The 26,001-nt window shown below is 37.1% G+C and overlaps 2 long non-coding RNA genes across 5 annotated transcripts; both read left to right on the top strand.

Moving 5' to 3' along the window:
• The first annotated feature begins 810 nt into the window (after nt 1-810).
• Nucleotides 811-9,158, top strand: LOC132618928 (uncharacterized). The gene is made up of 3 exons (XR_009574392.1): nt 811-1,852; nt 7,632-7,780; nt 8,631-9,158. It is a non-coding gene; the product is annotated as an uncharacterized LOC132618928 (long non-coding RNA).
• Nucleotides 9,159-9,257: 99 nt separating this feature from the next.
• Nucleotides 9,258-16,030, top strand: LOC132618927 (uncharacterized). 4 transcript variants are annotated; one of them, XR_009574391.1, is made up of 6 exons: nt 9,258-9,499; nt 9,907-9,984; nt 10,122-11,502; nt 11,687-14,814; nt 15,604-15,676; nt 15,814-16,030. It is a non-coding gene; the product is annotated as an uncharacterized LOC132618927 (long non-coding RNA). The 4 variants fall into 4 exon arrangements; XR_009574390.1 differs by having other exon boundaries at nt 10,122-12,679; nt 12,793-14,814; XR_009574388.1 differs by having other exon boundaries at nt 10,122-14,814.
• The last annotated feature ends 9,971 nt before the right edge of the window (nt 16,031-26,001 follow it).

Below are 26,001 nucleotides of genomic sequence, written 5' to 3'. Positions count from 1 at the left end.
GTCCTCACTCATAAACTCAATACGCAGTCCAGATTCAAGATAGAAACCAAAATCAACGATTCACAATGCTTTAACACTATAATAACGATGAAAAATATAGAGGGGGGGGGGGGGGGGGGGGGGGGCTATACCTTCAAGTGCATGTTTGGCCGGATTTTATGGAGAGAAGGACGAAGCCATTAATGCTTCGTCCTCTCTCTCATGCCACCTACTCAACTATATGATGTGACAAGGCCAGAAGAGGCGGGGTGATTGGAGGAACAGTGGGGCGGTGCTAGGCTTTTACCCCTAGCTGCCTCCCTTCTTCTCTTTTTGCTAAAAGACCCCTAGGGTCTCGATTGAAAATGAAGGAGAGGAGTATTATTTCCTCTCTTTTAACTGCTAATGGACCGGGTCTTGGTCCATATTGGACTAGGCCTGGTCCTTTTTCTACTATTAATAAGTGAAGGCTTAGGTACGACGAAGGGTATTACGGTCATTTAATATGTGAATCCCACTTTCTTATTCCACTTATTTCAGTTCCTCCCCGTTTCTTCTGGAACTTACTTACTTCTTCGGTTCTTTCATGTCTCCCTATCAAACAACGATGGAGACTAAATTTGAGCCCTAGCTTTACTGTTTTCTTTCTTTCCCTCTCTATATAGACCTCACTATAATATTTTCCATCAATTTGATACCAAAAGCAGCGACACTCTTTTTCTTTTTCTCCTCAAGGTTCCACCCTCATAACAAAAGCAAAAAAATTATCTTTCACCTTCCGCTTCCAAGACTCTTGCTAGCATTGTGAATTCTGTAAGTTTTGCTCTTTGCTTGATTTGGGAATAAATACTCATTTTATAGTACTTTTTTTTTTTTGGGTAATAGTATATTAGCTCTCAGTTGGTTGTTGTTTTGGTAAATTTCTCTTTGCTTTTTTGGATTTTCGTTGTTGGTTGAGCTGGGTGAATGATTGCTAATATTTGTCCTCACAAGTTTTTTCTTTGCATGTTTTGGGTTACAGTAGATTTTCTTTCAGTTGGGCTTGTTATGAAAAGCTTTTTCTTCTTCAATTATGTTTGATTTTATTTATTTATTTATTAAGTGTACCTTTCTTGCCTCGAGTGAATCTGTATGCTTATTTTCATATTTCTATTTTATTTTTTTTTAACTTTTGAGGTAGAGTATATCGGCCATTCAGCTGGGCGCATTACGTATGTACATGCATGTGCTGTTAGAGATTAGATTTAAAAAGAAATTGACTTATTTTTGTAAGCACAAAACAATTATCGCAGAACTCTGTGGTATTTTGATAGTCACTCTTTCAAATGCAGATTTCAAAGTCTTCTTCGTAAAAGGCTTCTTACTTGTGCTTGTGTTTCTTAGTTGAAAAGTGAAAACACTTTTTTTTTTTTTTTTTTTTTTAGGAAGGTCAGTAGGTTTTGGTCCCCACTGACTATTTTATTAGAGAATTAATAGCAATGTCTTTACAAAAGAAACTAAAGTGGAAATAATTAAAAATGAAAGCATAGCAATCGTATCATCTTCATCTGAACCTCTGTTGTTCAAGATGATTTCGCCTTTTCCTTCTCATCTGCAGTTGAAGATCAACTCTTTCTTTTGCTTCTTCTTTGTGAGCTGAAATTTGTTATTTTCTGTGAATTATGTTGCAAATGCTACTTGTTTGTTTCCTTCTGTTGATGTCCAAATCCTATGAACTTTGAGAATTTAGCCACTTTTTACTCCTGTAGACCCTTCAGCTTATCTTCCTTGTTGACTGCCAATTCATCTTCTTGAAGCTCCAAATCTGGTGCTAGCAGCCCTCATTGATGAAGATATCTTAAGATTTCAGCTTGATAAGCTCTAATTTACTCAGGTAAGACTTATTTCCACCATTTGCCTTCTCTGTGTTGAACTGATAGATCCGCCATGATTGAATTTGTAACAGATCTTTAAAAAATAATAAAATAAAATAAAAGATCTGCTATTATCTTGATTCCAGCTCTGTTTGATGTGACCTCATCTTGCTTTGAATTTGGTGAATCCTAGTGTTTTGATGAAAATCTCAGCTTGTGAGGGCTGAAATATATGTTTTCCTCATCTGTATGCTTATAGAAAATGCTTATAATGTCTAAGTAGCACTTAATAGCCTTTGGTTGATCCCATTTATATGCCCCTCAAAGCTCTCACCAAGGACATGGTTAACAACCACCGGGAGTATGCCTCCAGACTCTAAAGTGAACTAAATAAAACACTATGTAGCAATCACTATGGACTTTCCATGGGGAGAATCATAAGGTCATAGGATCCCAAATTTCTTTCAATTTAAACTCAAAATTCTCTCTGGAAGTGTTGCGATTTCTGATCTTCATATATTGTTAACTCTTCAAAAGAATGAGCCAAAGGCTAATACCACACGTTGGAGAGTTATCAATATTTGAATCACATTGTCACTTCACGTTCCATTGGTTCTTCCATTCCTAGCATTTCTGATTCTCAGATTGGGTACTTGATTCTTGTCCAGATTGAGAATTTTTTTTCCTGCACCAGGCAGCTCAGAAAAGCTATAAAATTTTGATGTACCTGCAAAATCAAAAGCAACGTTAGATAAGAAATCAGCCAGACTATTTCCCTCCCTGTATGTATGTTGTATTATCACATTAAAGTTTTTCACTGCTTTCTTGATTCTCCCAACTTCTGTGATAATACACCATGGTGCTTGCCATACTTCTTCAATGATATTCTTTAGCAACAATGAATCAGTCTCCAAAATTAGGGGATGGATCTCCTGTTCCACACAATATATCAAACCCTCCAGAATTCCCCTAGCTTCAGCCACTACATTGGTTGTATCGCCTATCTCTGCACATTGTGCATAAACCAAGTCTCCTTCCCAATTTCTTACACAAAAGCTGTAGGAACTAGGTCCTGGATTTCCCCTTGAAGCCCCATCTGTGTTGCATTTAAACCACCTATTATAAGGGAGTTTCCAGTGCACAATCTTGCAAATTATAGAGGGATTATAGTTCTCCAGAAAATCAATTAAATCAGGCCAGATGAAAGGGATATTAATTAGCCATGGATATCTCATCTTGGCGAGGTAAAATAGATTGTTATTGATTTCATGTACTACTCTTTTGAAGCTTACCCTTCCTCCATGCCTCATGGTATTTCTCCTCTTCCACAACTCCCACACAATCATAGCTGGCAAAGCTTGGATTATAGGCTTGAGCTTCTCTCCACATTTGACTTGCCACAAAGATCTAATAACTTGGTGTAATTGTACCATGTGAACTTGAATGCCTGCTGCCTCCATAAAGATCTTCCATACCCCAGCTGCAAATCCTCCTGTCAGGAATAGATGTATCATTGTCTCTTGTTGTTGAGGATTAATACAACAGTAACACCTTGATACCACAGCTATTCTCATTCTCCTAAGATTATCATCAGTTGGGATATTTCCCCTCCATAGCCTCCAAAGGAAAAATGATATCTTGAATGGTACTCCCTTGATCCACAATTGTTGAAAATCAGGGTGTATTTGCCCCTTCTGCCTTCGGAGTTGCCAAGCACTATTTACTGTAAACTGCCCTGTGCTTGTGGGCATCCACCATGGCCTATCCCATACCCCTTGAAGCTGCTCTATATAAATTTCCTGCTTAATATGTTCTACAATATCAGTGGGAAAAGACTGTTGTAGCACTGTATCTTTCCACCTTCCATCTTCAATGAGATCTGCTACATCCTCTAGTCCTTCATTGATAGGGTATTCATTGGGCACCACAAAGTGTAGTGGCCCCAGCTTTGTCCAGTTCTCATACCAAACATTAACTGACCCTCCTTTAATTTCCCACCAAATTTCATGCTCCATATCTTCTCTGGCTTCTAGCATCTTTTTCCACACTTGAGTTCCTCCTTTCCATTGAACCAAGGTAGGAATCACTTTCTTGCAGTATTTGTTCCACATGTAGTTTGCCCATAGAGTACTGGTGGTTCTGAATCTCCACCAAAGTTTTGCAAAAAGTGCTTTAGACACATCAAATAAAGATTTGAACCCTAGGCCTCCTTCCTGAATAGGTAAACAAACATCCTTCCATGATACCCAGTGTTTGCTTCTCCCTTCCTCCTTATTACTCCAGAAGAATCTAGCTAAGATCTTGTGAAGTTCATTCAACACACATTTAGGAGGAACAAGTACTGATAAGAGATGTAAAGGCATAGATTGCAACACACTTTTTATTAATACTGCTTTACCACCAAAAGATAATAACTTGCCCTTCCACGAATGCAATCTCCCTTTAATCTTCTTGATAAGATCAGCATAATACACCTTCCTTTTCCTGGAGTGAAAAGTGGGGCACCCAAGATAGGTGAATGGAAACCGCCCCCTGGTAAAACCTGTGATAGCAGCCACTGATTGGATTAGATCATTTCCCACTTTAGAGTACATATAGAAAGAGCTCTTCTCCTTGTTAATAAGCTGTCTTGAAGTCACCTCATACTTATTCAAAACTCCCATGATACTCTGTAAAGAATCTGGATGAGCAGAAGCAAATATTATAGTGTCATCAGCATATGCCAAGTGGTTTAGAGGATTAGACCACTTTGGCATTCCATATCCAATATAATTAGAATCATCAAATAGAGAATTCAAAGCCCTTGATAGGACCTCAGCTGATAGAAGAAACAAAGTGGGAGATAAAGGGTCCCCCTGCTTCACCCCCCTTGAAGACCGGAAGAAACCTGTTGCATGTCCATTCAAAAGTACTGAATACCAATTTTTGCCTATCAACCTCCAAATCAAGTTAATAAAGTGCTCAGCAAAACCCATAGCCCTTAAAACATGCAATAGGTATTTCCAAGAAACCCTATCATAAGCCTTGGCCATGTCCAGTTTGATTATCACATTAGCAGGCTTTCCTCTAATTCTAATATCAGACACAATTTCCTGTGTAAGCAAGATATTTTCAAATATACTCCTTCCCTTTACAAAGCCTGATTGATTTGAAGAAATCAGAGATGGGATAATCTTCTCCATTCTTCCGTGTACTACCCTTGAAATCACCTTATTAATGAAATTAGACAAACTAATTGGTCTCATATCAGAAAATGTGAGAACATGATGTCTTTTAGGAATAAGGACCAAATTTGTATGAGTGATAGACTTTGGAAGTTCAGCACCATCAAAAAAAGATAATACTACTGCATGCACATCATTCCCCACAATATCCCAGCATTGTTGATAAAATACACCTGTAAAACCGTCTGGTCCACTTGCACTGTCACCACTTAGAGCAAAAACTGCCTGCTTGACTTCCTCCTTTGATGGATAGGTGCATAGTTGTATATTTTGCTCAAGATTAATCAATGATGGAATCTTTCTTAGCATTTCAAAGTCAGTAATGTCCCCTTCCTGAGTGAATTGTTTCTGATAGAATTGCACAGCTTCTTGTTTGATTTCCTCCATAGATTCCAACCAAATACCATTTCCATTCTGAATTGAATTCACTTGTAATTTCTTCCTCTTCCCAGTAACATAATTGTGAAAGAAATTGGTGTTTCTGTCCCCTTCTGTATACCACACAAAGCCTGCTTTTTGCTTCCAATATTGTTCTTCTAGACTCAGGTACTTCTTTAATTCAGCTTGAGCCTTTTGAAGGACAATTCTGTTAATAATGCTAGGATCCTCTTCAAACAGTGCCTCCTTTACTTTCACAATCTCTTCCCTTATTGCCACCTGTTGAAAGATATCTCCATATGTGTCTCTACTCCATTTGGATAGAACCCCTTTAAGATTTTTCAACTTCTGCTTGAAAGCCAAAAAAGGAGATCCTGCAAAATGTGTTATCCAGTTTTGCCTAACAGTCTCCTTAAAGGATTCATGCTGAGCCCAAAAGTTCAGAAATCTAAATGGTTTTATGAAATTAGCAGCCTCTTCTCCACAAGATAAGACCAAAGGAGCATGGTCAGACCCTGTCTTTGATAGATGTTCCACTTCTATTTGAGGGAAGGTCTCCTGAAATGGAAGATTAACCACAACTCTATCAAGTCTTTTGAAAATACAATCCTCAGCAGCTCTCCCATTCCACCAAGTAAAAGGACTTCCTTTGAAACCCATATCAAATAAACCACAAGAATTTACACAAAATGCAAAATCTTCACACTCAGATAGTGTAACAGGCAGGCCCCCCAATTTTTCATCCTCTGATAAAATAGCATTAAAATCACCTCCAACCATCCAAGGGAAGTCCATGGTACTGGCTAACTGGTACATGTTATCCCATAATTCTAGTCTTTCTTCTTCATCACATTTTGCATAAACAAAAGTAGCAATCATATCTTTCCCAATGTCTTGATGAAAGAACCTCAAAGTAATTTGTTGTTCTGTATCCATCAAAACCTGCCACTGTACATTTGCATCCACAAATATCCAAATCTTCCCATTAACATTAGAAATGGCAGATTCCATTCCCAGCAATCTTTTATACTTCTGAAGATGCCTACAATTTTGAAAAGGTTCCATTAAAGCAACAATGAAACACTTGTATTGCCTTTGAAGCATGATTAACCTCTGAAAAGCCTGTTGTGTATTAACAGACCTTATGTTCCATATTAGAGCCTTAATTATCATTTATGCTTAGAGGTAGTAACTCTCTTTGAAGCCCTCCTGGTTTGTGATTTATCCTGCACTTTTGAATTTTTTCCACTCTTTGCAATAGCTTTTGGGGATAAACCAGCTTCAGTAGTGACTTTATGGATTAACTTAGGGTCTATCTCAGTCCCTTGATCCTCTTCTAATTGTTGTGATTCCTTTATAGCAAGCTGCACTTCAACTTCTGTCACTTTATGAGCCACAATGTCTTGTAGCTTTGCATTTGGTGATGATTGCTTGCTCTGAGTATACAATTGTTGCTCCTTATTATCTACTTGAACTTGTAGCACTGTTTCTGTGTTGTTCAACTGTTGTGATGCTGCTTCTCTAGTAGGCTCAAGTTCTTGCTTCCCATTGTGAATTGTTATAGTTGTTGCATCAGGTGGTTTACATTTCACTCCCATATGCTCTGTCAATTTGCCCAGGTCCTGCTCTGCAACGCTATTGGCTGTATCATAATTTCCTGAGTCATTTCCATCAGAAATTAATGAATCTCCTCGGTTTCCACCATAATGAACCTTAGTAGATTCATAAGACTCCAGCATCTGAAATGAAGACCCCTGACTGCCTTCCGCCTCTTCTTTATTTCCCTCAGTCTCCTCCACTCTATCCCCCTGCTTACTATCATATTCATCTCCACCTTTTCCAGCTGAGAGATGTTGTGGTCTTTCTAACTTACCAGCTTCATGAAATTGAACTTTTGAACTTTCTTGTTCACTACTAGATTTTTGTAATGATGTTTCTTGTATTTTCCTTTTCCTCAATTCATCCCCATTCACCTCTTCCACCTGTGAAGTATTATTTATGTCTTCCATATCTCCTGATTGCTCCCCCATATTCTCATGTTCATTATTACCCTTGACCTTTGTTGGAGTGTTTAATTCCTTCTGTTCAAAATTATCCCATAAAGGTTCACCCTTGCTTTCTTCAGCCTTATTAGAATTCTGTAATTCTTCATTATCACCATATTGCTCATTTTTACTTTCATGTGTATTCTTTGCAGGATATGGTTGCTGATCCTCATTTGCTACAATTTTATCCTCTGGATGCCCCGACTCTGATAGGGCTGCAAATTGGTTGCTTGTTTGCAAAGTATTCCCTGGAGCTTCTACTTTCTTTCCCTTGCTACTGCTACCAGATGCATCATCTTTGGTAAGAATTCTATTATCTTTTATAGCATTCCAGTTTCCCGGATTTCCAAGCACTCTTCCACTATGTAAAACTCTGGCTGAATTATGATATCCCCTGTAGTGTTGCTTATTTGTTTGTATGTTTCCTCCATTTTCTTTCTCCTTTGAATTTCCATGTTTTTGCTTCCCCACTATTTTCTCCTCTTTGTTTGTTTCCTTCTCTTTTCCTTGTTGTCCATAAGAAGCCCTTTCTTTAGTACTTACTCTCCTTTCATTATTCTTTTCCTGAGCCTGAACAGATGCTTCTGTTCTCTTTTCTTGATCATCACTCACTTGTCCCAGTGTTGGATTAATAACCCTGCAGTTTTCTTCATTATGGCCCTGTAGTTTACACTCTGAACAATACTTGGGAATGTAGTCATAGTGAATTTTAACCTTGACAGTTCTTATTGCTCCTGTCTTTTCATCCTCTATATCCATTCTCACTGAATTAGGTAGATCTGATAGTAGATCTACCAAAACTTTGACCCTAGCACAACTAGGTCTAGTTTTGTTGATGGTGGCCCTGTCTAAATGTATTGGTATGCCTACTGCAGATGCCATAGAGAATAAAGCTTCCTTCACAAAGTAGGTAGGCAATAGGTTTGGAAAAGAGATCCATGCCATTGCCTTGGATGTCTCCTCATCAATTTTGAACTTGGAGTCATAAATGAGTGGCCTCATTTGATATGAATATCCCTCCTTATCAGTAATATAATACGCTGGTTTTGATGTCAAGTTCACAAAATCTTCTAGTGATGATAATCTTATAAGTACATGCCTGCTTCTGAAGAAACCAACCTTACATTCTCCTTTTATTCCACATTGTGCAGGAATAAGTTTGTCAAGTTGCTCCATCTCTGGCCATCCATAAGAGAATTTACCCACAACAGCATGTTGTAGTTTCTCAATGGTATTCATTCTTTCGACCTCCTCCTCAGTCCATTTAAGATATGGCTCCCCATGAAGAAAAGATATTTGCTTAATCTCAATTGGTGGAACAGGATGTGAAACTGTAGGCTTCAAGAGATTTGCATATTGTAATTTGTTCTCATTTGGTTGTGTTATCACTCCTTCCTTAGGTGTTGCAAAAGTTAATTGCTGGCCAGCCCCACCGGAGGACTGGCCACTGGCCGCAAAAGCCATAAGCAACTATCTTGAAATAAGGTTATGCATGAAAATAGGAGGTGAGAGGCTCAACTAATGAAATTTTCTCTCAGGCAAATCATCAAACAGGTTGCAGGCAGAACTTTAAATCTCCATCAGAATCAGAATCTGAAGAATGTAAGCATGGATTTGACCGACGTGTGGGTCTAGAGTTGTTTTACTATATGTGATGTTCTTTGGAATCAATGCTTATTCATCTCTGGGGGTAGGAAGTTGATGCAAGACGTTGAGGTGTCGTTTTTCCGGTCTAAAGTTATAGTGTATAACTTAAATAATTTAGCCAAGGAAAAAGTGAAAACACTGATTTTTGCATTAACATTGATATTGAATGAAGGAAATTAATGACCTTTTCTTTACCTATTTGAAGTAAAACACAAACCTTCGATGTGCTATATACAAGGTACTAATTCAACCCTGTTACTTGTCTGTGCTGCTTGTGTAAGGTTGAGAAGTGAATAAGCAACTGAAAGGAAGAAGATAATTCTTGGGTACATTTTGCATGACGGCTATATTATCTTTCCTCATAGTTCAAATGGTACTTTTCCCTGATTCACATATTTTGTCTAGGCTGTCGACATCGAATCGCTTTGGTGCTAACACTTACCCCTATAAACCGCAAAATGCAGTTCAAAGTGAGCTTATGTCCTTTTTATATGCTGTAGCATTTTCTGAACGAGATGAATCTCAGTTTAATAAACAAGTCTATCATTTCGCCACTATTCCCATCCACTTAAGATAGGAGTAATTCATATCAATTTCATTGAATGAGATGCCGTACTAAGGTTGATTTTGATTATGATACTTTTGTTCAAGTCGAGTAGAGTTCCGCTCTACAATTAAGGTATTGAATGTTCATAAATTTAGGTATTGAATGTTCATGCCTCTTTTTACTTTGATTCACATGTCATCTCCTTTATTCTGCAACTTCATATTTTATGCCAGGTTGTGAGGGCTGAACTTGAAACTTTTGAGAAGGTGACCATGGAATTGGGATAACTTGAAGTTCCTTTTTCCAAACAAGTAAGTCGTGTTACAAGTCATCAATGTAAATTTTTTGTATTCTTGCTTTATTTGATATTTAAATTCAACCGGGATATGTGGTTAGTTATTTTTAAAAGGTACTTTCTTACATATATGGGTGCTCTATTTCATCGCAGGTTGTAGAACTAAATGATCTGCTTGTGTGATTGCACAGAGGATAATTTATATAATTACCTTTTAACACATCATCTGGTCTATTGTTTTGGGTATTAAGAATCAGCTTGAAATCTTTTTAGTTGGCCATGATAGTTCTAGAACAATTGAAGAATCGGCCTGAAGTAATCAAAAGCTGGAGATTTCATCTTTATGTAAGAACTAGAAGGCAAGGAGATACATTTTGGGTGAACTCAACAACATTGCCAGGAAACTTCCAATATGTATATTACCAATTTTAATTTTTCCATTATATGTTTTTATCCAATTTGCAAAATACTTGCATAGCTTTAAGTTTTTTAAATGTGACGCACAGTGCATATGGAATCAAATCTCTTTGAGATTGCATGAGATTTAGTTATGCCAGCACTCAAACTAAAAAAAAAATGTCACAACTGCTTGACCATTATAAGTTACTTTATGCTGAATGCATCTTCTCTTTTGTAACAATGGTTGTTATATTTACTGACTCACCACTCAATAAGAATTTTGTGTACTCGATAGGTAAGAATTCTTTTGAAGCATATATTTTTATTACATTTCTTTCTATTATAATTTTGTAGAGTGGCTCTAAACTTGGTAATTTTTGGAACCATCTCTTTCCTTTCGGAGAAAGATCAAGTAATGTTAGTTTTTTCTTTTAATAAAATGAGAAATTTATTGATATGACTAATTTACATAAGAGGGGAGATAAATTAAACTTTACCTCCCTAAGATACATATGTAAATCAAAAGAGTGCACTTTAAGTGGTACAAGGTTAATCCTTGGATCCCCATAAGCTTTAAAACTGATTTTGGAGTGGCTTCTGCAATAAAAGATGTTGCAGTTAATTATGAAAAATCCTCCTCTTATTGCTTATTGAAATTTATATTATTGTGTGCACTTACTGTCTGCTCCACCAAGTTGATTCACTGCTTCTACAAACATCTGATGAAGGTCTGGTGTCCATTTCAAATTTTGATTAGAGGAAGTGCCAACTGAATATGTAATTATTTTCTTAAAAGGTGATCAGATGAGTGTGGCTTGTGGTTACTATTGTTAGAAACGCCATATTAGTGCTTGTATGTTTAATTTCGATAATTTAAAACAGATGCCAAATTAGATTGTTATTGATGTTGCAGTTATGTCTATGCTTTGTGATGATATGAGTTTCAGATAGCTGGTTGCTACAGTTCTACTGAGTGCTAAGAAAAGTACATATGGAGGGTGGTTTAAATTCTAAACAGTCAATTGACACTTTATATTTCCTCCTTTCACTCAGTAATCAAGTAGTCTCAGCTGTTGAACTGAGCAACCATTTTGCTGATATTAGGTTCATCCGGCTACCGGCTACCAGCTACAAGGTATGTTAAGACGACAGATTTTACTTTGAGGTAGTGCTTTATATTTTAATCTTCGAGCTTTGAATTGGTGAACAAAGGAATATTACTTTTCCAGAATGCCTCTGTTATGTTATATTAGTTTCTCTATATGAAAATAACTGAAGGTTACGTTCCATTACTCTTTAACTCTGTTTTTACTTTCTAGAGGGAGTCTAGGCAATGGTTTTGAAGCTGAAAAGTCCTATTATTCGCCTTCAATAGTTTTTGGCTATGTTCCATCGGAAGGTTAATGATTTTCTTTCATTCCTCTCTTAGCTATTAGCCCCTTCTATTTGACCTGATTATTGGCTTGATTTGATCATTTTTTTCAATGGTTTACTGTTTCAGTCATGAGTTCTATGATTCTTTTTTGTTAGTACAGATAGGGGAAACGAAGATGCTAACTACTTTTGCTGCTTTGTGTTGCCTGTATTATAATTATTTGTTTGGCTGCTTGATGTTCTGTTATGTTTGAGTAGCTGTAGAAAATCATCAAAATTATTTAGAAAATGGCAATGGCAGGAACAAAACAAAAAGGATGCTTGCTAAAACTCTAATCTACGAGCTCAAAGTATGTATTTTTAAGGAATCTATAACTAGATGTGGCTGATGGCACAATGCTTACATTGAGCATTATTCTTTGAAGTTTTAAGGTTCTCTCGTTATAGTTCTTTCATATGAATTTTCTTTATTTAAATTTTGATTTTGAGTGTGATCCTAAGTTTGCCCGCTACCTAAACGAGTCTGTTAAGCATTATGTTTACCTAAAGGTGAGATATCTGATAATGTGCATCAGTATAAGACTCTAGAGGTCCAAAGCTTGTCACAACAGTTACTTGGTGACAAGGGGGTGAAAATGCTTCTCAGAAAGTAATGGCAGTTTCATGAACCTGACAAGATATGTTCGAGTTAATTGCTCTTGGTTTGGTTGATATTATTTATTTTGCGTCAATGAAGTGTTGCATATGGTAATTTATTTTACTTTTGTAGTTTTAGAAGGATTTTGAGGTTTTCCCTTTGAAATTGGGTTTTTCAAAATTTAATTAAAGTCTCCTTTTAGAGATGTACAGGCAAATTGAAAGATTGAATCTGACATGAATATTGACGATTAATCAGAATCTTCTGCGCTGACAGAGATTAGATTCAGCTGTTACGGCGAGTAAGTATAATATCCTACTATTGGATATAGTTTTATTTTTTATGCATATTGGTTGTTTCTTTTTTCGTTTGATATCTGGGTTCTTCATCGTCCTTTAGAAAATGGCATCACAGGTGACAGGTGCTCTTGATTAGAGAAAGATCAGGGGGTGCTAATGATGCACATAAAATATCTGATAAAATGTCCTGCAAGAAAATAGTGTCTACTGCATCAGGAGATGGCTCTACAATAGTTGTTGATACCTTGAAATAATACATAGAGATGATATAGATATGCCAGATATGTTCTCTTACTTTCTTATACTACTTGGACCTTAGGGAGCTGCTCTATTATTAGCTAAAGAAATAGATAAGGAGAAGCTTATTTTTCTGTTGTTGCATGTCTATGTCTTTGTTATTTGCTTTGCAACTTGAACTATTTTGATGTGTGATTTCCGTAGGAATGTGCAACCGTGGTAGTATCAATTATCCTCAAGTCCAATAGAAATTTCACCTTAACTTCTATTTGCATACAAGACAATTGTTTGTGGATCTCTTTTTCTTCTGAGATTAATTATGATTTGTGGGTCAATACTCAGGACATGTTTATGTCAAATAATAAAATGTATAATGGTGATTATTCTTGGTATAAAGGATGAAAATAAAGAACTGAAAAAGAATAAGAAAGACAATATTTAGACTACATAGGAGTAAGAACCTTTTACATTTACATGCTTGGACCATTTCACATATTAGAATTGCATTGAGAGTTGATAAAAGTGCACATAAATCCTATGCTGAGAATTTTAAAAATTAATTGAAGAGTGCCCGTGTCATAGTTCTTTCATGTTTTAAAAGGTAGAATAGGGGTGTGCTGCAATTTTGAAAAGCTGGAAGACAAAACGTGGAAGAACAATGCTCCACAAGAATGCTCAAAGAGTTCTTCCTTCAATAGTCTTCACATAAGCAATAAACAAGACACATCCTTATGACCGATTAGGCTCTTACTGGTACAATTTTGCAGGTGGTTAGGTATCAGATATTCTCGATAATTTGACCTTTTCTTTTTGGAATTTCGGAGGATTCAAGTGACCAAATTAATGATGCTATTGAAAGGTTCCCAAGAGTTAAGTTTGTTGCTGGAGCTTTTGAGTACCCTCCGAGTTATAAGTCATTGTTGGATATTGTTTGTTGTGAAGTATGTTTATATTGTCTCTTGTCATCTGTAACTTTATTTCCTTTCCTCTATCTTATTTTGTTGAATTCTTTAACTGAACTTTAGAATTCAATAAAGAACTAGATCGAGGAACTCCAAATTGCTTAAAATGAAACTGAAAATCCTCTCAAGGAAGAGCAAACTGAATATAGAGGTTTACATCTTCTTTTAGATTAGACTTCTGGTTGCTCGTAGTTTCATGAGAAACATTAGGAATTCATTATCTGCTGCAAGATAAAAGTCAATTACAGTTACATGCTCTTTTCTTTGCAGTTAGTTAGAGCTGCATGGTCTTTTTATGCTTCGTACCTGCGATTAGATTTAGACATGGATTTGAATAATGTCCTCTAGCTCTATTGCAGAACACATTGATATGATTTTTTACTTCTAATAGTTTTCAAGCTTCTATTACCTTCTGATATGTTGCATGCTTAGATTAAATTTACTTGGACTGTGAAAGATTGTTGTTTCCATTTGTTGTATCATAATTAAAACAAATTTTATAAGGATGCTTAATAACTAAGATTGGTAGATACGTTTTAGACTTTTAGTTGATTTGGACTGTGAAGGAACCAAACTTATGTTCAAACTTAAGTTGAGATAGTACCTTATATTGGGTATCTAACAATAAATAGTTTTATATACTTGAGAGATAGACGACTCAAACTAGGATGTGAAGTGTTTCATAATAACCGATTAGAGAGGAAGAGTTGATTGGAAACTCTCTCTTCGATTTACCATCTAACACTTCATATCTGCTGCTAATCGAGTTCATTTTGTGGGAACGCGATCAAGGGATGGGTTTTTCTATCCACAATTGATTTACTTCCTGAAAAATCTTCTAATGAGCCAAGGTGGCAGAAAGCACAACTTACGCAGGCAAAGAAGAATCTGAGATGCGTTTTTGAAGTCATGATGATGATGAGAATGGTAGTGGGCAGGTAATAGTAGTACTGTAAATTTCTGTTACTTGCCAGGAAAAATGATCATTTTGATGTTTTTTACTCATTTGTGCACATTTACACCATAGTCAATACTAATACTATAAGAAGTATCAATGGACCAATAAATTTGTGCCACGTAAACATAGCCATTTAGTACTTCTGCAGCATTTTGAGTGAGGTATATTACTCACGAAAGATGGGATATTTGATCACATTATTAATCTTGATTTTATCTACGGTTAAAAAAATTATGTTTCTACATTTGTGTGGTGTTATAGTAGTTGCTTTGCAGTCCAAATAGAGTTGAGACAGTTAGATATTGCCAATATCATGTAAATGATATGTGAAAAATGGTTAGACCTGCTATTATTTTGGCATGTATTAGCTGTTCCGTATGCGTCCTTGGTATTTGTATCTGCCTGATGAGAAAGAATGATCATTGAAGTTGTAAAGTGATCGCAGTACTGACACTTGCAAAAGTGAAGTTTCCTTGTCAGTGGATCGTCGGCAATTAAGAAAACAACCTCGCATAATGACAGGAGCTTCTGTTAAGAATGCCAAAAGTTTCTCATTTTATTTTTCTCCTGGTTTTTGCTTTGTTTTACCCTCCTTTTAGTACTTACGATGTCACCTGACCATATGCTTTTCATTCTTATCTTTCTGCCCTTGGTGCCTCACTTAATTCATTCTTTAAGAATGTAGATGGCCTGGGAGATTCATTCTGCTGATTTCTATTGTATTTTTGCTTGAAGTCTTTTAAACCAATTTTATTTTTTTATTCTGCAGGTTGTCTATCAGTACTAGAAAAGACACGTTAAAGGCACTTGATGCGGTGGAAAATATATTAGCAGATTTTGTTGTAAGCCTTTTCACTTATATTCCCGTCATATGTATTCTAAGGATATCAATTGAATCAAAGAGCCTTCAAATATTGTGAAATTTTTTGTAACTAAACATTCCCTTTACGGACTAATCCTCTTCAATATTTCTTTTCAGGTCATGAAAGAGTTTCATCCAGCAACAACTTACTTTTGTTATCAACCACAACTGCTGAATTTGTTATCAGTTACAACTACCAAAATTCAAATTCCATGCCACTGTAACATATCTCATACATATGTTGGTCCACCTATAATTCACTATTTCTGTCTTTCTAAGAAGCTCACTGTATAACTTTGTTCCCCAAACGAATATAATATACTATGAAGCATAATATGTTTTCTTTATTTCCATCTCATTAGTGTAACGCAAAATGCCCATGCCTTGCATGGGCACGAGCTATCTAGTTATTTTAAAAATGCTGGGCTTGGTGTGTGTATATATATATATATATATATATATATATATATATATATATATATATATATATATATATATATATATATAAATAAAACTAAGTATTAGTCTATTAGGACTTAATTAATCTAAAACATGACTCATTTAAAATCATTTTGCAGATACTGGTCTAAATTAATTAACCAGATACAAAGAAAATTACGCAACTACGCAAACACACACAGAATCAAGATTTAAGGGGGAAAATGGTCAATTCTTTAAATTACTCAAAGTGCCTTGGACAATAAAAATAGAATAAAATTACTCATTAATCTAATTTTCCTTGATTTAGTCAATCAAGTAAATAATTATGCAAAATGGTTTTGCCGTTGATTAATTTTAATAAAAATATTCCCTGAACATCATTAATTTCCACAAAAATTTAAAATACTCTGGAGGTTTCTTTATCAATTTAAAGGGGTGAAATATTATCTCAAATAATTTCATAAAAAATTATCAGGACCCTTTAGGGTGCACAGCTGATTTTATTTATCGTCCAAGGACTCCGAGCACTTAAAATAAATTACGGAAGGTCAAAAATTAGGTGTCAACACCATGCATGTCATTATAGTAAATATGCACAAACGATCATACAAGAGCATGATTAAAAATCAATCATATCAACCGGCGCGTCCGACCTTAAACTTTATGATTCATCACAAAATGTAAGCCCGAATGATCATATAAAGGTATCCTATGCACACATATGAGGCATATATACTGTACAGTAAATACATCTAGGCATATTTTATTTATCAAAAGTGGAAGAGTTATTCGAAGTGATGTATGAACAGATAATCAATTAATCATGTTAATCGTCTTTCAACTCAGTCAAAGCATTCTTCAGCATTCATGGATTTCATTAAATGGTCATGTAATTCGACAAAATACTTACAACATGACACTGCTATCCGCATAAGTGCTCGTTACCTCACGAATAAGGGACCCCCCCCCCCCCCCTTTTTTTTTTCTTCTTAACTGTCACGCCCCGAACCATGGCCTGGACGTAACACGGCACTCGGTGCCTGACTACATGTGACCGAGCGAACCACATGACTTGCTGAATCATCATGATGCATAACATAAGCGGAATATAACGTGAATGCATCATGAGCCTTTATAAAACATAATAAGTCATAATACTTAATAAAGTACTTGTTTAAACATAAGTGAGCCAAAATGGCTATGCGACTTCGATTATCTGACATGACATAACTGTCTGTTCTAGTCTATGAAACCTCTATCATGAGTCTGACTGAAAAACATACTTACTAGGACAAGGCCCCCAGCATACCTTTAGATGCATAATTAATCATAAAATAAAAGTTGACTAAACCCCGAACGAGATGGGGCTTACCAATAAGCTGATACGAATGCTGTCCTACTGAGCAGATGTGTCGTCCTGTATATTAGTACCTGCATCGTGAAATGCAGGTCCCCGGGCAATAAAAAGGGGACGTCAGCACATTGAATATACTGGTATGTAAAGCAACCGGAAGAAATAACATGGAACATGGAATAACATAGTAAGAACTGAAACTGAAAACTTGGACATGAACATGAGCATGAGCATGAGTACAAAATCATGAAATTTAAAACTGAAACTGAGTACTGGAAGCATGAGATAGTCTGTAGTAATCTGTAATAATCTGTAATAATCTATAATACCGACATAAACCACCACGGGGAGGAGCGTGGAGTCTGATCTCTGCCCGATCAGCTAAGCCATCTCGTACCTTGCCGGGGCACGAGACATGAACATAACATGAATGGATCCAAATCCCTCAATGGGGAACATATGAAGGAATCGTCCTACTGGGCGGAGCGATTCTTATCCTACGTTGGCATACGTAGTTTCAGGCTATCTGAGCCTTCTCGGTATTATTACAACTCCCGAACATGAAAATAATATAGTTGGCTAAGAAGCCCATGACTTTCGTGAATTAACTTGTACTTGTCTTGAAATCATGATTTCACGAAAGGACTTGTAAACATATTTTCATGAAATAACTTGTAAACTTGATCATGAGAAATACCATAATGCATAATCATACGTTTGTAGTTGACTTGAAAACATGCTTGTAATTTGTAAAATAACATTTTACAATTTCATATAAACATCATGAGAACGCATGAGGAAGAATTCATGATTCATGGATTAAGCTAGGATTCCTAATGTCCGAAATGGAGGTTTAGGAACACAATAACGAACATATATACGGAATTCATGTACATACATACATACATAATTACGGGCTACCAATACATTGGGTTTAATGCCCTAGGAGTTGAACTTCATAGAATTTACTAAACGGATCATGGGGAAGAACATAGAAGTTCCCACATGTGGATGGAAGTTCTACATACCTTAACCTTCCGCTTTTGGGCGTATCACAATGTCCTTCACCCCCTTCAACTTCAATCTATAGCATACAAGTCATAGGGATTCTATATTAGCAACAATATCCATGTTTTGTTCATCTAAGCATTTTATCAAATACTTAGTGGGCATGAAGCTCTATAACCCCCATTAATGGTGTTTTCTTCACCAAATCCCCATTATTTTACTTCTAACAATTTCTACAATCTCAATTAGGTGTAATTAACATCATTCTTCACCACCCATATGAATACAACAATCCCAAACCAACAATCCAACAATTCTAGCATAGTCCATATAATTCTCTTCAACAAACCCAATTATTATACTCCCAAGAATTCATCAATTCATAACTATAAGTGATTAGGGAGTAGAAATATTACCTTTTGGGTAGTCACCACGAAATCAACACCCCCAAGTCCGATCTTGGGCTTAAAATGACGACAACGACTTGTACTACACTTTTTCCTTCACGAGCTTTGGGATTCGGGGCCTTAAACTTGGTTGATTTTCTACTTTCTCTCTCTAATTTCCCTTCTCTCTCACTTCCTCTCTCTAAAATCTGAGTTTTGGAGGAAAAATGGGCTGTTAGGGTAATATTTTCTTTATATACCAAGGGGAAAATGGGTTGACCCAACTTGAAAACGGGTTGGGACCTATCTGTCTTAAAACGTCCATATCTCCTTATCCCGACGTCTCCTGTGAACCCACAACCTATGGTTGGACAAGGCTTTCAATTATCTACAACTTTCGTTCTTTGAGTTTTCCTAAATTCCCAAGTTATGATAGGGTTATGGCCTCCCGAAGTCAGGTGACCCGAAACGTATATACGGACCAAGATACGGTCACTGTTACGGTCCCGTAACACGAGATACGGACCGTAACTTGGTACCGTATCTTGGTGAAAATTTCCAGTGAGTTTCTGGAAATTTTCGGGACGTTACGGTCCACTGTTACGGACCGTAACACGAAATACAGCCCGTAACGTCACCGTTACGCTGGCAGAATTTCCAGCGAACAGGCTTCAGTAAAATGGGCATAACTCTTTGCACAGATGTCCGTTTGACCCCCGTAAGATACCGTTGGAAAGCTATTTCAAAGGGATACAACTTTCATCAAGGAAGTTTTCTCAAATTCCCAACGTATTTTCATGAAATTTTACTGGAAGGCAGACGTATCAAAAACTTAGCCGATTCTATAGGATTTCAAGTGCCTTACTATTAGCCATATTGAGACGATCATATCTCGTTGCTCCGATCTCTGATTGGCTTGATCCTTATATCGTTAGAAAGGTATTTCTACATACAACAACCTCATTGGGGTTACTTTCCCAAATTCAACACCGATCAAGGAGTTATCGCTGCCCGAAATAGGCCTATCAACCATTTTCGCAAAACGTTCAAACCTTCCATGTTTCCACTAGAACTCTAATGGTATGAGCTTAAACTCAGTCCCAAAATGTGGGGTGTTACAATATCTCCCCCTTGGGATCATTCGTCCTCGAATGATGGGTCATGGTTAAGAATATGGCTAGACATGGCTTGATTACATGAACGTGAAGGAAACATATCATGAAGCATGGAGACTGAACTAACATGACATGGTTACATGGAAACGTGAATACTGAGACATGAACATGGGCACTGGATAGCTGACATGAGCGTGGAACATGAGACATAGCATGACTTGGGGCATGAAAACTGACATGACATAGTTTCTAGAAAACATCAGTGCCCAAACATGAGACATGAATAGCGAATACATGAACTCGAACGTGAAACGTGAGGCAGGAATACATAAGGGACATTATAACTCTTCTCCAAAATGTCATTAAGCCATCATTATGTCGATACTCGTAATCCTTTCCCGACACACAACATATACCTTTCTTTCCTTAACAACTTTCGTCTCCTACCTCAAATGTGTTTGAAATCTCATTTAGAATCATTAAATATTACTCCTTACTCATCAACATGTCGTATACGTCATACCCTTCATGGGTCTATTCGCGGTATGCTAAAGGAGAAATTTCCTAGGTGTAACATTCTCCCTCCTCTGTTGGAACATACGTCCTCAAATGATAACATTCGGGATTCTACAAAAATTTCGCCAGAGTTTCCCCTGTAATATGGCACTACCAACCTGTCACAACAGCCCATAATATCATTGCCTCACAGGGATGCATCACAATAGCACTATACATTGGCCACACACGACCAAAAGCATGAAAAGAAAGCTTACATACCTCAAACTCTTGGTGCTTCATCATAAATCTCTTCTGTCTCACATTTGTGTAAAATTTCTGGAAATTCTGCGTCATTTTCAAACGCTTCTGTATCAACTTGACTTTCTCCATAGCTTGATAAACCAAACCTGGTCCTAGCAACTCTGCTTCACCAATTTCTAACTAACCAATTGGTGATCTACACCTTCGCCCATACAGAGCTTCAAATGGAGCCATCCCAATACTAGCATGGTAGTTATTTTTGCAAGTAAACTCAATAAGAGGCAGGTGGTCATCCCAATTACCATCGAAATCAAGGACACATGGTTACTGAACTGAATGAATACATGACTACTAAACTGCTGAGATACTAAATTGAATGTCTATTGAACTGACTGAATACTGAGCTAACTGAATACTGGATTAGCTGAATACTGAGCTGGCATGAATACGTGAGTACTGGACTGATACCTGAGTACTAAGCTGACATAAATATCTGAGTATTGAACTAACATGAATATCATAACATGAGATCTGAATAGCGTATCTGTCTGACCATTTGTCTGAGGATGAAAAGTTGTGCTAAGGTTCACCTCCGTACCCAAATCCTTTCTGAAAGGATTTTCAGAAGTTCGCTGAGAACTGAGCACCAAAATCTAAAATAATGGACACTAGGGTCCCATACAATCCGGAAATTTCATTAACATATGACTTGGCATAATCTTCTTGTTCAATCTGCGGTCTTAACTGGTAAGACGTGCGCTGACTTCGTAAATCTGTCCACAATCACCGAAATTAAATCATGCCTCCTAGCTGAACGAGGTGGACCAGATACAAAGCCCATATTGATCATTTCCCATTTCCAGACAGGAATATCAACATTTTGAGTCAAGCCACCAAGCCTCTGGTGTTCGGCTTCCACCTGCAGACAATTCAGGCACTTAGCTACAAAATCTGCAACATCCTTCTTCATATCGTTCCACCAGTAAATCTCCTTAATATCATGATACACCTTAGTGGAACCTGGGTAAATGGAATACCTAGAGTTGTGAGCTTCTAACATGATTCGCTCTCTAAGCCCATCAACATCTGGAACGCATAATCTGCCTCGATATCTCAAGGTACCATTATCTCCCTCCTGTTTAAAAGCTAAGGATTTCTATTCGTGAATCCCCTCTATCATCTGCAGCAAGTAGGAATCACCAAACTGCTTCTCTCTAACTTAAATGACCAAGCAGGAATGCCATGTTCTGGGCAATACTCCACCCACTTCGAAGTCTGAAAGTAGAATTCTTAGCTTGGAGAAGTAGTGAAATTCTTTCACCTTAGTTCTCTTGTCTTCCTAAATCATGAGTTGTACTTCCCATACTTGTTTTTTTTTTTTTTTGTTTTTTGAGATATTTCCTAAAATACTCATAGTACTGTTGTGTGCTAAGTCTTTCACTAGAACCTTAAAGATTAGAGTCTTGTGCAATGGCACTACCCTTTTGACATATAATTGGGCATGATCTTATAGCTTTTCTGTGATCGCCTAATCGATAGTGATTGAACTTGACACGATTCGTTCGACGATCATTCTACTCACTTCGGGTTTCCTCTAAGATGAGGCATATTCCTCATGGAGACTATCTCATTATGCCAACTTAACTGAACTGAGGTTCTTCATATCTCATACTAACCATTCAGGTCTTCAATTATCTCGCTGGACTTACTAGCGATTTATGCATCCCCCCCTTAGACCAAGGCTAACATCTTATACTTATAAATTCTTCTCTTCTGATGGGATTGCAATTAACATTCCTTATCTTCTGTAATTTCTTTGTACTCTACAACACTGACGATTTTTTTTTTTGACTCACATCTGAGCAATTTCTCATAGGGAAAAACTAAATTTACTTACATGAACGGTTTGCTACTGTATTCATAACTGGCATACTCCATCTTAACGACTTAACTCTGCTCACATTGTAAATATTAGGACAACCCCTTTTTGACAACTCTTAAAGGCTATTCTTCTGTAGTTTGCTCTTTTACGGCTTAGCTGATTTCTTCTTCCACTAATCACTCTACTCTGAACTTAACTTAAGCCCTTGGTTTCTAACACACATTCGGATGTATCCGAACTGTCACCCACTCAAGGTGTTCATCTGAATAGGAAATCAAATTATATTTCTCAAGGTCAGCCGTACTCGTAACTTAGTCAAATCCTATCATTACTGTTGACATGGCTTTTGCAGACATATTACAAATTTATATCTTATTCTCCTTCTATTTCTAGGAAAAAATTTGGCAGAGTTTCCTATGTATTTCTTACTATCCCAAAACCTGCACGCAGGAAATACCAACAATGCCTCACAAGGCCAACATATATACATATATCATATCATATCGTAGCCACACAGGGCTCCCAATTTTGACAACAGTATAGAAATGATGAACTTACCTCATATGTCCAACTCAAACTGTACCTGTTACACTTTCCTGTTTATTTTCCCTTTCAATCTTTAACTGCAGATAGAGTGGGTCCTGATGACCTCCGGTAGAAAACTGTCTACCACCACTCCTTTGAGATCCTCCATGATTTACCTTTCTCAAGAACATCATTATCATTCAACATACCATTCATTCCACTACACCCCTTCTCGGGCAACTTACATTGTACTCCACTTTCAATAGCACTTGAAGTCTCATTCGTTACCAGTAAGTACTGCACAATTGTACCCCCTATGGGTAAACATCCTTGCTTGGACCTTGAATTTTTTGTTCATCTCCTGCGCATTCGAAACTTACGTAATTCGAGAGGAAGAGAAGTTTCTTATTGCTCTAAGCTTCATGGCACGATCTAGAGTAGAAAGAAATGAGACAATCCTGAATGTCTTGGTGGTCAACTGTTTATATGTGTGGCGCGCACACACATATAAAAGTGACCCCACTGGACACGGTTTCATAGACTCCCTAAGACACTTGAACCTAGGCTCTGATACCAAGCTTTGTCACGCCCCGAACCATGGCCTGGACGTAACACGGCACTCGGTGCCTAACTACATGTGACCGAGCGAACCACATGACTTGCTGAATCATCATGATGCATAACATAAGCGGAATATAATGTGAATGCATGATGATCCTTTATAAAACATAATAAGTCATAATACTTAATAAAGTACTTGTTTAAACATAAGTGAGCCAAAATGGCTATGCGACTTCGATTATCTGACATGACATAACTGTCTGTTCTAGTCTATGAAACCTCTATCATGAGTCTGACTGAAAAACATACTTACTGGGACAAGGCCCCCAGCATACCTTTAGATGCATAATTAATCATAAAATAAAAGTTGACTAAACCCCGAACGAGATGGGGCTTACCAATAAGCTGATACGAATGCTGTCCTACTGAGCAGATGTGTCGTCCTGTATATTAGTACCTGCATCGTGAAATGCAGGTCCCCGGGCAATAAAAAGGGGACGTCAGCACATTGAATATACTGGTATGTAAAGCAACCGGAAGAAATAACATGGAACATGGAATAACATAGTAAGAACTGAAACTGAAAACTTGGACATGAACATGAGCATGAGCATGAGTACAAAATCATGAAATTTAAAACTGAAACTGAGTACTGGAAGCATGAGATAGTCTGTAGTAATCTGTAATAATCTGTAATAATCTATAATACCGACATAAACCACCACGGGGAGGAGCGTGGAGTCTGATCTCTGCCCGATCAGCTAAGCCATCTCGTACCTTGCCGGGGCACGAGACATGAACATAACATGAATGGATCCAAATCCCTCAATGGGGAACATATGAAGGAATCGTCCTACTGGGCGGAGCGATTCTTATCCTACGTTGGCATACGTAGTTTCAGGCTATCTGAGCCTTCTCGGTATTATTACAACTCCCGAACATGAAAATAATATAGTTGGCTAAGAAGCCCATGACTTTCGTGAATTAACTTGTACTTGTCTTGAAATCATGATTTCACGAAAGGACTTGTAAACATATTTTCATGAAATAACTTGTAAACTTGATCATGAGAAATACCATAATGCATAATCATACGTTTGTAGTTGACTTGAAAACATGCTTGTAATTTGTAAAATAACATTTTACAATTTCATATAAACATCATGAGAACGCATGAGGAAGAATTCATGATTCATGGATTAAGCTAGGATTCCTAATGTCCGAAATGGAGGTTTAGGAACACAATAACGAACATATATACGGAATTCATGTACATACATACATACATAATTACGGGCTACCAATACATTGGGTTTAATGCCCTAGGAGTTGAACTTCATAGAATTTACTAAACGGATCATGGGGAAGAACATAGAAGTTCCCACATGTGGATGGAAGTTCTACATACCTTAACCTTCCGCTTTTGGGCGTATCACAATGTCCTTCACCCCCTTCAACTTCAATCTATAGCATACAAGTCATAGGGATTCTATATTAGCAACAATATCCATGTTTTGTTCATCTAAGCATTTTATCAAACACTTAGTGGGCATGAAGCTCTATAACCCCCATTAATGGTGTTTTCTTCACCAAATCCCCATTATTTTACTTCTAACAATTTCTACAATCTCAATTAGGTGTAATTAACATCATTCTTCACCACCCATATGAATACAACAATCCCAAACCAACAATCCAACAATTCTAGCATAGTCCATATAATTCTCTTCAACAAACCCAATTATTATACTCCCAAGAATTCATCAATTCATAACTATAAGTGATTAGGGAGTAGAAATATTACCTTTTGGGTAGTCACCACGAAATCAACACCCCCAAGTCCGATCTTGGGCTTAAAATGACGACAACGACTTGTACTACACTTTTTCCTTCACGAGCTTTGGGATTCGGGGCCTTAAACTTGGTTGATTTTCTACTTTCTCTCTCTAATTTCCCTTCTCTCTCACTTCCTCTCTCTAAAATCTGAGTTTTGGAGGAAAAATGGGCTGTTAGGGTAATATTTTCTTTATATACCAAGGGGAAAATGGGTTGACCCAACTTGAAAACGGGTTGGGACCTATCTGTCTTAAAACGTCCATATCTCCTTATCCCGACGTCTCCTGTGAACCCACAACCTATGGTTGGACAAGGCTTTCAATTATCTACAACTTTCGTTCTTTGAGTTTTCCTAAATTCCCAAGTTATGATAGGGTTATGGCCTCCCGAAGTCAGGTGACCCGAAACGTATATACGGACCAAGATACGGTCACTGTT

The sequence above is a fragment of the Lycium barbarum genome, chromosome 11 (assembly GCF_019175385.1).
Source record: "Lycium barbarum isolate Lr01 chromosome 11, ASM1917538v2, whole genome shotgun sequence".
NCBI classification, from domain to species: Eukaryota; Viridiplantae; Streptophyta; class Magnoliopsida; order Solanales; family Solanaceae; genus Lycium; species Lycium barbarum.
Note: the sequence above shows the minus strand (reverse complement) of the source record. Positions and strands in the feature narration are given on the sequence as shown.